Source organism: Exserohilum turcica (assembly GCF_000359705.1).
Source record: "Exserohilum turcica Et28A unplaced genomic scaffold SETTUscaffold_14, whole genome shotgun sequence".
In the NCBI taxonomy this organism is placed as follows: Eukaryota; Fungi; Ascomycota; class Dothideomycetes; order Pleosporales; family Pleosporaceae; genus Exserohilum; species Exserohilum turcicum.
In genome coordinates this window covers 61,622-70,674 of record NW_007359959.1, presented here as the reverse complement: position 1 = coordinate 70,674, position 9,053 = coordinate 61,622, and positions in this window count along the sequence as shown.

Sequence of the window (9,053 nt, the reverse complement as noted above, 5' to 3'; positions counted from 1 at the left end):
TCCTCCCGAACCTCCCCCGGAAGACTGCTTCCCCGGGATGCCTAGGAGGGCAGGACTGGAAGCAATGAGGATATAAGGATGGATGGATTTCATTATTACTCTCGTTGTGGTCAACTTAAATTGTACTTTCTTACTAGTATTGTTACTTTACAAGATAGTGACATGTTAGTCTATTAAATAGATTAGCGTTGTCAAACCCTGGTTATATCTATAACTCTTTTCCACTACGAATCGCCAGACAACCTCACGGAACACTAGCGTAAAGCTCACCGGCCTTAGTGTGGGACCCGGCAAGAGAAGTATAGATCCAAACCCCGCGTAACAATATATTATTTTTATATTACGTATGAAGAACTATATTTAATGACTTACTTGAAACCGCTTTACTACGCGCCTTTTCTTATTTATTACGTCTTATTATTGCTACCATATAAATATAATTACTACTTATACTTATCCTTCTTCTATTTATAAGTATTTTAAAAATTAGACTACCCGTTTTTCAATGTGCACGTGGTTACTCTTAATTTTTGTTATATGTATACTAGCGTAATATTATTATTCTTAAGTAAAAGGTTTAAGCTTATACTTATAATAAAAGAACTCTTATTATTTGGGGCTAGTTAGTATACTAGTAAGTATTTAGGTTGGTTATCTTAAATAAAGTTTCTAACAACTTATAGAACTACTTATACCTTTTAGTTCACTCTCTCTATTCTACTATCTATCTAAGGGTAGTATAATATCAATAAGAGCTATTCAAATCTCACTTTCTTAAAGAGTATAGTCTGAAATTCTCTAAGCTAGTCTAGCTTATGATCTATAATGATATGGAACAGAAATTTATAAAACCTCTACTATATATTCTGAGACCTTATTATATATACATTTGCTACTATTCTTCTAATTACTTCTAGATATATAGACTTTAATCGCTAGTCTATATTTATAAGTATGAATTGAGAGAATATCCTTATTTTTCATAAAGAGGTTTATTATCAAGTTTATCGAGAATTAAGATGAAAACGTTTTTACTACTAATATCGGTTATAATAACCTTGATTATTTGAGCTTTAATATATACGCACTATACCAATAGTAGTTTTACACTTATCTTATAATATTATTAGATATTTCTTTTTTAGTAGTAGTCTTATTTGAAAATTCACAATATATTATTCTTGCTTAAGTATTCTAATATTAGTAAGTTATATACCTTTTAGATTGTGGCTATAGTGAGTAGCTCTTATACTAGAATCTATATTACGCCATTTTATAATGATAACTTATATACTAACGTGGTTCACAAGTGAGTCGCTAACCCAAGCGAGTCGCTAACGCCCCACCAGCCCATCAACCTCATCACTATAACGCGTGATGTCCTAACAACGCAACCGTCTATTAATATATTCTAGATCTAATCTTTAACTTGCTCTTTTTAACATCTAGTTGCAACGTGGTTGAAGTGTAAACCGTGCTGCTACTATCTACAACGTCCTACAAAGAACTCTATCTGATCAACGCGCTAGAAAGCGCCCTCAACGCGACTGCGAGCCGAAATCGAAGCGTCTAGATAAGCTAGAAGAGGAGGCTATAGTTGAGCGTATTCTTGAAGAGTCTGCGCAAGGATTTGCGCCTACAAAGCTTGACGTTCGAGTAATGGCTAATAAACTATTAGAGGAGCGTGGTGGCAACCCTGTTGGCAAGAATTGGGTTGACAACTTTGTTAGTCGGACTGCTGAGCTCCGTACGCGCTAGAGCCGTCCCTATAATCACCAGCGAGCCGCCTGCGAGGACCCAGTGGCTATCCAGCGCTGGTTTGACTTAGTCCAGGCGACAAGGCAGAAGTGGGGTATTGTGGACGACAATATCTACAACTTTGACGAAACTAGCTTTATGATGGGCAAGATTTTATTACAGTTATTAATCACAGCACTAGAAGAATATAGGAAAAAGAAGCAGATACAGCTAGGCAACCGCAAGTAGGTTACTGTGATCCAAGGCGTGGGCGCATCAGGTCGCCAGATACTACCCTTCGTTGTCTTTGCGGGCAAGCTGCTTATTAACGTTTAGTTTAAGGATTTGCCTGCTAAATAGGTTCTTAAAGTTAGTCCTAATAGCTAGACGAATAATTAGCTTAGTCTTGCCTAGTTAGAGCACTTTAATACCCATACAAAGAGCTCTACTATGGGTGGGCATCGACTAATTATTATTGACGGCCATGAGAGCCACTGCTCCATCGATTTTCAAGATCTTTGCAAGGAGAAGAATATCATTCTTCTCTGCATGCCTGCGCACTCGTCTCACCTATTGCAGCCCCTTGATGTCGCCTGCTTCTCGCCGTTGAAGCGCAAGTATGGCGACTCGATCTCAGGCTTGGCACGCAACCGCACCAGCTATATCAGTAAGGAGACCTTCCTGCCAGCCTTTAAGGCTGCTTTTGAGCAGTCTATTATAAAGGAGAATATCCAAGCTGGCTTTAGAGGCGCTGGTCTAGTCCCACATGACCCACAGGCTGTGCTATCTAAGCTTGATGTAGTGGTGCAGACGCCAGTACAATCACCGCGACAGGCAGCCGCCTGGGAGGCGCAGACATCACGCAACGCGCGCGAGGTTAAGGCTCAAAGTACTCTTATTCGACAGAGAGTAAGAAACCGCCCTAGGTCTTCTGCAAATTCTCTTAACGAGAAGGTTGTATAGCTAAGTAAAGGGGCTTAGCACATAGCACATAAGATGACGCTTATGAGGGAGGAAGTAGCTGCTCTTTGAGAGGCTCTAGACATAGCAAATAAGCGTAAGAGCCGCAAGCGGCGATACGTACGCATAGAAGAGACTCTTACTGTAGGCGAAGTACAAGAAGTATTAGCTAAACAGGCGGGTAGCAGTCGTGGTGATGGTGAGAGTGCGTCGAAGAGGGTGCGAGGAGAGCGGCGGTGCGGGCGTTGCAAGCAGACTGGACACAACGCTCGTACCTGCGCAGTTGAGATAGATAGTGCAAGTGATAGTAGCGATTCTGACAATTAATCTGGTATATTGCAATAGTTTATTGACTGTAATAAAAGACTGTGATAACGTGTCAACGTCAACGCGCTGGTGGGGAGTGACCGACTTGCTTGGGTGACCGACTCGCTTATGAACCACGTTATATAACTTTTACAATAATAAAATTATAATAGCTTCTATTAAAAAAAGTAAGAGGGTTAAAGTAGATGATTTTAGTTAAGAGGTATATTCTTTCCTATTACTACCTAGTTCCTAAGTTAGTTACTAATTATAGTAGTTTAACAAGCTTTATGTTGCCTTTTAAGAGGCGTATAAGGCTGCCCTCTTCTAGGGCCTAAACCTTCCTTCTACTCTATCCTATCCTAGCCTAGCTCTATCTGCCCTTATGCCTTACGCCCTTTTATCTTCTAATCGCTCTTGCGTATTATAAGAACTAGCTCCTACTCTAAATAGTATTGTAAATAGCATCTAACCAATGCTTAACTTATAGCGTAAGGTAGCTTATTAGCTTACTATTACTTAGGTATTTACTACTTTTGTCCTATTTTTCGTATTTTTTGCTAACCTTTTTGCAAAACCTTCTCCTTAGCTATAATACTCCTAACTTGCCTACCTCTTACACCTATAGTTATATTCAAGCGCGTTATTTCTATAGCCCTAAGATTACTAAAGATTAGAAAAAGGAATTTTGTTAGTTCTATAAGGAGCGTGCAAGTCGTTATAATATATATTACTATTATTAAGTCGCCTTCGCCTTTACCTCTATCTACTTAACTTTCTATATAGGCTAGTAGCGTTTTACTACTATATATTCCTCTTTATGCTATATAGTAGCTATAAGGTGCTATCTGAGTCACTTTCTACTAGACTATAGTAAATCAGTGTTACTAATATAGATTTCTTATTACAAATTTGTATCGCCTTTAGGTTAGCTTTCTTATTAAGAGCTATATATAATACCTAGAGTATTATATACTATAGTAAAATTTCTCTATATACACAAGCTAGTACCTTTTTAGTATTATAATAGCCGTTTAGAGGTAGCTCTATAAAATAAAATATACCTCTGCTTACTTATTCTTTTTCTCTTCAATTTATTATTATAAAAACTTTTTGAGTACTACTATTTTCAGAAAATGTTTCTTTAATTGCTATAATAGCTATAGCTAGCTCTTTTATTCAACCAGTAATTACTACTTTCTTTAGCTACGCGTACGCTTTTTAGCTAGAATTTCCTCTAATTCTTATTTCTTTAGCGCGTTGTCTTCTTCTTTTATCTTTACTGTTAGTTATAGTCTTACATTTACTAGTTTTCAGCTTAGAATTAGGTCTATAGCTACGCGTTTTACTATGTTAATATATATAGTTTTATATAGGTTTCTAAGTAAGTCTAGTGTTACTATTAATAGTATTAGTGTTGCTATAACTATAAATTCTATCTATAGCTAGTTAAGTTTTCTATGGGCGCGCACTATATTTATATTGCGTATTATAAACTATACCTTATTACCTACCTAAAAGCGCTCTACTAGGCGCCTTTTTTTACTTATTACGTCTTATTGCTGCTACTATATAAACGTAATTGCTACCTATACCTATTCTTTTTATATTTATAGGTGTTTTAGGAATTAGATTACGTGTCTTTTAAGAGTGCGTGCGCTTGCTTCTATTTCTTCTTATATCTATACTAGCATAATATCATATCTATCAAGTAAGAGGTTAGAGCTTATGCCTATAACAGAAGAGTTCTTATTGTTTAAAGCTAGTTAGTATGCTAGTAGGTGTTTAGGCTAGTTGTTTTGCACAAAGTTTACAATAACTTGTAGAACTACCTACACCTCTTAGTTCGCCCTCTTTATTCTACTATCTATCTAAGGGTAGTGTACTATTAATAAGAGCTTCTTCATTTTTACTTTTTTATATAGTATAGTCTAAAATTTTTAAGCTACTCTAACTTATAATATATAATAATATAGAATAGGAATCTATAAAACCTCTACTATATATTCTAAAACCTTATTACGTACGCTTTTGCTACTATTATTATTATCGCTTTTAGCTATATAAATTTTAATAACTAGTCTATAATGATAAATAGAAATTAGAGGGATTCTTTATTCTTTTAAGAGATGATAATTATAAACTCTATTAAGATTTAGAACTAAAACCTCTTCGCTACTAATATAAGTTATAATAACTTTCATTTTTTCAACCTTAACGCATATAAACTATGGTAACAGTAGTTTTATACATATTTTGCAACGTTGTTAGATATTCCCTTCTAGTAGTAGTCCTATCTTATAATCTAGAACGTGTTATTCTTACTTAGGTGTCTTAATATTCGTAAGTTATATACAATTTAAATTATAGCTATAGTAAGTAGCTCCTATGCTAGAATCTATATTACGCCTCTTTATATTAATATCATATATACTAATAAGGAGTAATCGCTAATCTACTACTATATATTTGCCTTAGCTAAGAATGTGCGCGCTTTTTTCTAAACTACTACGTGTTATATATAGTAAGTAGAATCTTATTATAAGGCTTTATCCTATAGTACTTATATCTGCTTTTTAGTTAAAACTAACAAGCTAACAGAAGGTAATATATAGCTTTACTTTAGATCTAACTTAGTTCTAGCGCCTTATTAAAGCGTATCGTTTTAATCCCTACTAGCTATATAACACGTTTTTATTATAGCCCTACTTTTAACGCGTCTTAGTCACGTTAGCTTAGTGCGTTCAGCCTAGTAGCTAAGCGTCTTAGTTAAAACGAGAGCTTATAGTAGAAGCGTGATAATAGCTTAGCCTATTAGTGCTATCATATACTTCACGTTTTAGCGTATATAAAATATTCTAAGTTCTTATAGTTAGTTAGAATTATACAAAGTTTTTTTACGCTTATAAGTTTTCAAGTCTATATTTTGATATATCTTATAATTACTATTAGTTGCTTATTGTATATTATATAGTTTTATTATTTTGCTATAAGGGTAGCTAAGTAGTATGCTAATAGGTAGAGGACGCTATAGACCTATTGCGATAGTCATCATCCTAACGCTTTACCTAAGCAATCTGCTTCTAGGAAGGTGTTGCGATTTAGGTCCTATTGCACTAGAATTAGTTCTATAATAAACGCGTCTTTTAATCTTTAGAACGCTTTTTCTTTTATATTTGTTTATATAAATTCTATATTGCGTTTTAGAAGAGTATATAATAAGCCTATGATATCTAAAAAGTAAGTTATGAAGTCCTTATAGAAGTTTGCAAAGCCTAAGAATCTCTAAACTCCTCTAGCGTTTGTAGGGGGTTCCTATTCTCAAATTACTTGTATCTTTTCCAGGTTAGGCTAGATAGAACGTCCTGTCTTAATAATATAACTTGGGTAGTGCACTATCTTTATAGCAAACGTGCATTTTTCTCAATTAAGGTATAGGCCTGCCTCTTCTAAAAGTTTTAGAACTCTTTTAACTTTATTAAAGTAGTCTTTTTTAGATCTATTTAGATAAATTAAGACGTTATCGAAAGCATGCTATTACGAGGTCTCTTAGTGTTTCTTATAGCGCATAGTTTATATAGCACTAGAAGGTTAATACCGCCCTAGATAGTGTAAAGGGGTTTACTAGCTACTTAAAGAGTCTAAACTTGATTTAAAAGGCTATAAGGTATTTGTCTCTTTTTGCTATCTAGATTCCATAAAAGGCTAACCTAATATTAACTTTAGTAAACTAATAGGCTTTTGCTAGGCTACGTAGTATTCTCTTAATTAATAAGAGTAGGTAATAGTCTACACTTGTAATGTTATTTAGACTTTAGTAGTCTACGAAGGATTTCGATTGATTATTTAGTTTCTTTACTAGGAAAGTTAGGGCTTTTGCTAGGAATAAACTTGGTCTAATTTATTTTTTGTATATTGAGTCCAAAATCTATTACTATACTTCTAGAAGGTGTTCTCTTAGCATGCTATAAAGTAGGCCCTATAGTAGCTATAGGATGTGGCCGTCTTTATCCCTTTCTAATCTAATGTAGTAGTCTAGTATGCCTCCTATAGAAGAAGCTCTATCGCTTTTTCTTTATTAAATTATTCCTAAAATCCCTCTAGTTCTAGAAGAAGTGTTAGTTTGTATTTTTTATTAGGTGTCTCGTTCTAGACTCTATCTACTAGTACTTGATTAATCGCTAGGAGGCTTATCGCAATCCCCTATCCTCCTACGTCTATTAAATTAGACCTCAGTTAGTCTCCCTCCTTATTAGACAGCTCCTGCAACTCTACTTTTTTTGCCTAATCTACCCTCTTTTCAATCTCTAATACTTCTATGTTTCCTATGTTTTTAATTATTATTTAGCCTTTTTCTAGGTCTAAGACAACCTTTTCTTTTTCTATTTATAGCCTCCTTAGAATAATATTATATTCTAATCCTAGAATCACGTATGCCTAAGCATACAATTGCTATCTGTTTAGGTTAAATATAGATATAACTACTGTAGAAATCTTGTTTATTACTATGCTACCTACAACTTATGTTAAAGAGTAGAGTAGAATTCTAATTATAAGAAGTTATATACGCCTTGCTAAAGCCCAAATTATAGCGTAAAATTAATTACACTTTATATTAGCTAGCGTATACACTAACACACTATTATTTAATAATATAGGAATAAAAAATAGTTTGCTATCGATTTTTTCTTATTGCGTTTTGTAGTATTATTCTACGCGCTTTACACGTTACTAATATTATTACGTTATGCCCCTACCTACTATTTTAGGTGGGGGCCCTTAGTTTTCTAAGTTATCCCTTACGTTATCTATTTATGTACTCTGCGTTACTAACGCCTATAGGTATATTATATTAAGATATTTTCTTACCTAATAACTATAGCGCCTATAGCGTGTAATAGTACCTTCTTCTTAGCGGTATTAGAAAATCTCATTAGGGATCTAGTTAGGCCTTTTTTACCCTACTTCTTTTTCTTGCTAGAGCTTTTTTATTCTCTTAATCTCTAATCCACCTCTACCTTTGCTACTGAAGTTATTTTAGTGTCTCTATCTTAGTTAGCCTTTAGCGTGTTATTTAGCTAAAAATGTGTTAAGCTATAATTTTTAATTTCTGCTATTTCTAAGTCTACTATAATTTATTAGTAGGCTTCAACTACTGCCCTAACGTTAGTCTAAGTTATACTATAGTTTAACGCTATCTACTTTGAAGAACAGTCAAGCGCGCTACGTAGCTTTAGTGAAATTTGCTTATCATTCTACGTGTTTCTTCTGCTTTCGTTAAGGGCTTATGCAAAGCGTAGGAAGAAATTAAAGAAGGATTCGCTTTTCCTAGGCTATAGCGTGCCCCTACTATAGTGGCATTTAAGTAGAGATAGAGGCTTAAAGTTGAGCGATTTCTTGTTGTAGTTGCTAGACTATTATCTATAGTACTTTAGTGGCTAAGGCATCTCTTTTACCCTATTTACTAGGTGTATGTATATTATTTTTGTCTAGGTCTATGTAGGGGCCTTGGTAGTAGGACATCTCAGGGTAGTAAGGTTATAAAGGAGATAATATAATTATTTTAGTACAATCCCTATTAGAGAACTATAAGGTGCTAAAAGTCATTGTATTGCTGCGGGGAGTATTTAGGTGTGCTCCTTCCTTGTACTTATAAGAGTGTTATCTTAGTCTATACTACTATAGGAGTAGGTTTAGCCCAATCCTTAATAGCACGTGATATTACTAGGCCTGTTAATTGAATTTTATTATAGCTAAATATAAACAAAGTATCAATAACTTTCGATTATACTTGAAATAGGCTACTTACGCCTATTGTTGGCGCCTCAAATTTAATAAAAACGTTGATAAAAAATTTCTAAATTATTATAGGAAAGGCTGCGGCTAATGCATATATATATATATAGTTACTCTTATTATTGTAGAATTGTTACAAGCGCTTATTCTTGAATAATTATTTCATAATAAATATAAATAATAGCTAAATTTACTTTAACGTATTCCATCACCGAGCGGGCCACATCACCGAGTGTGCCACTTTTTCTTGGCAT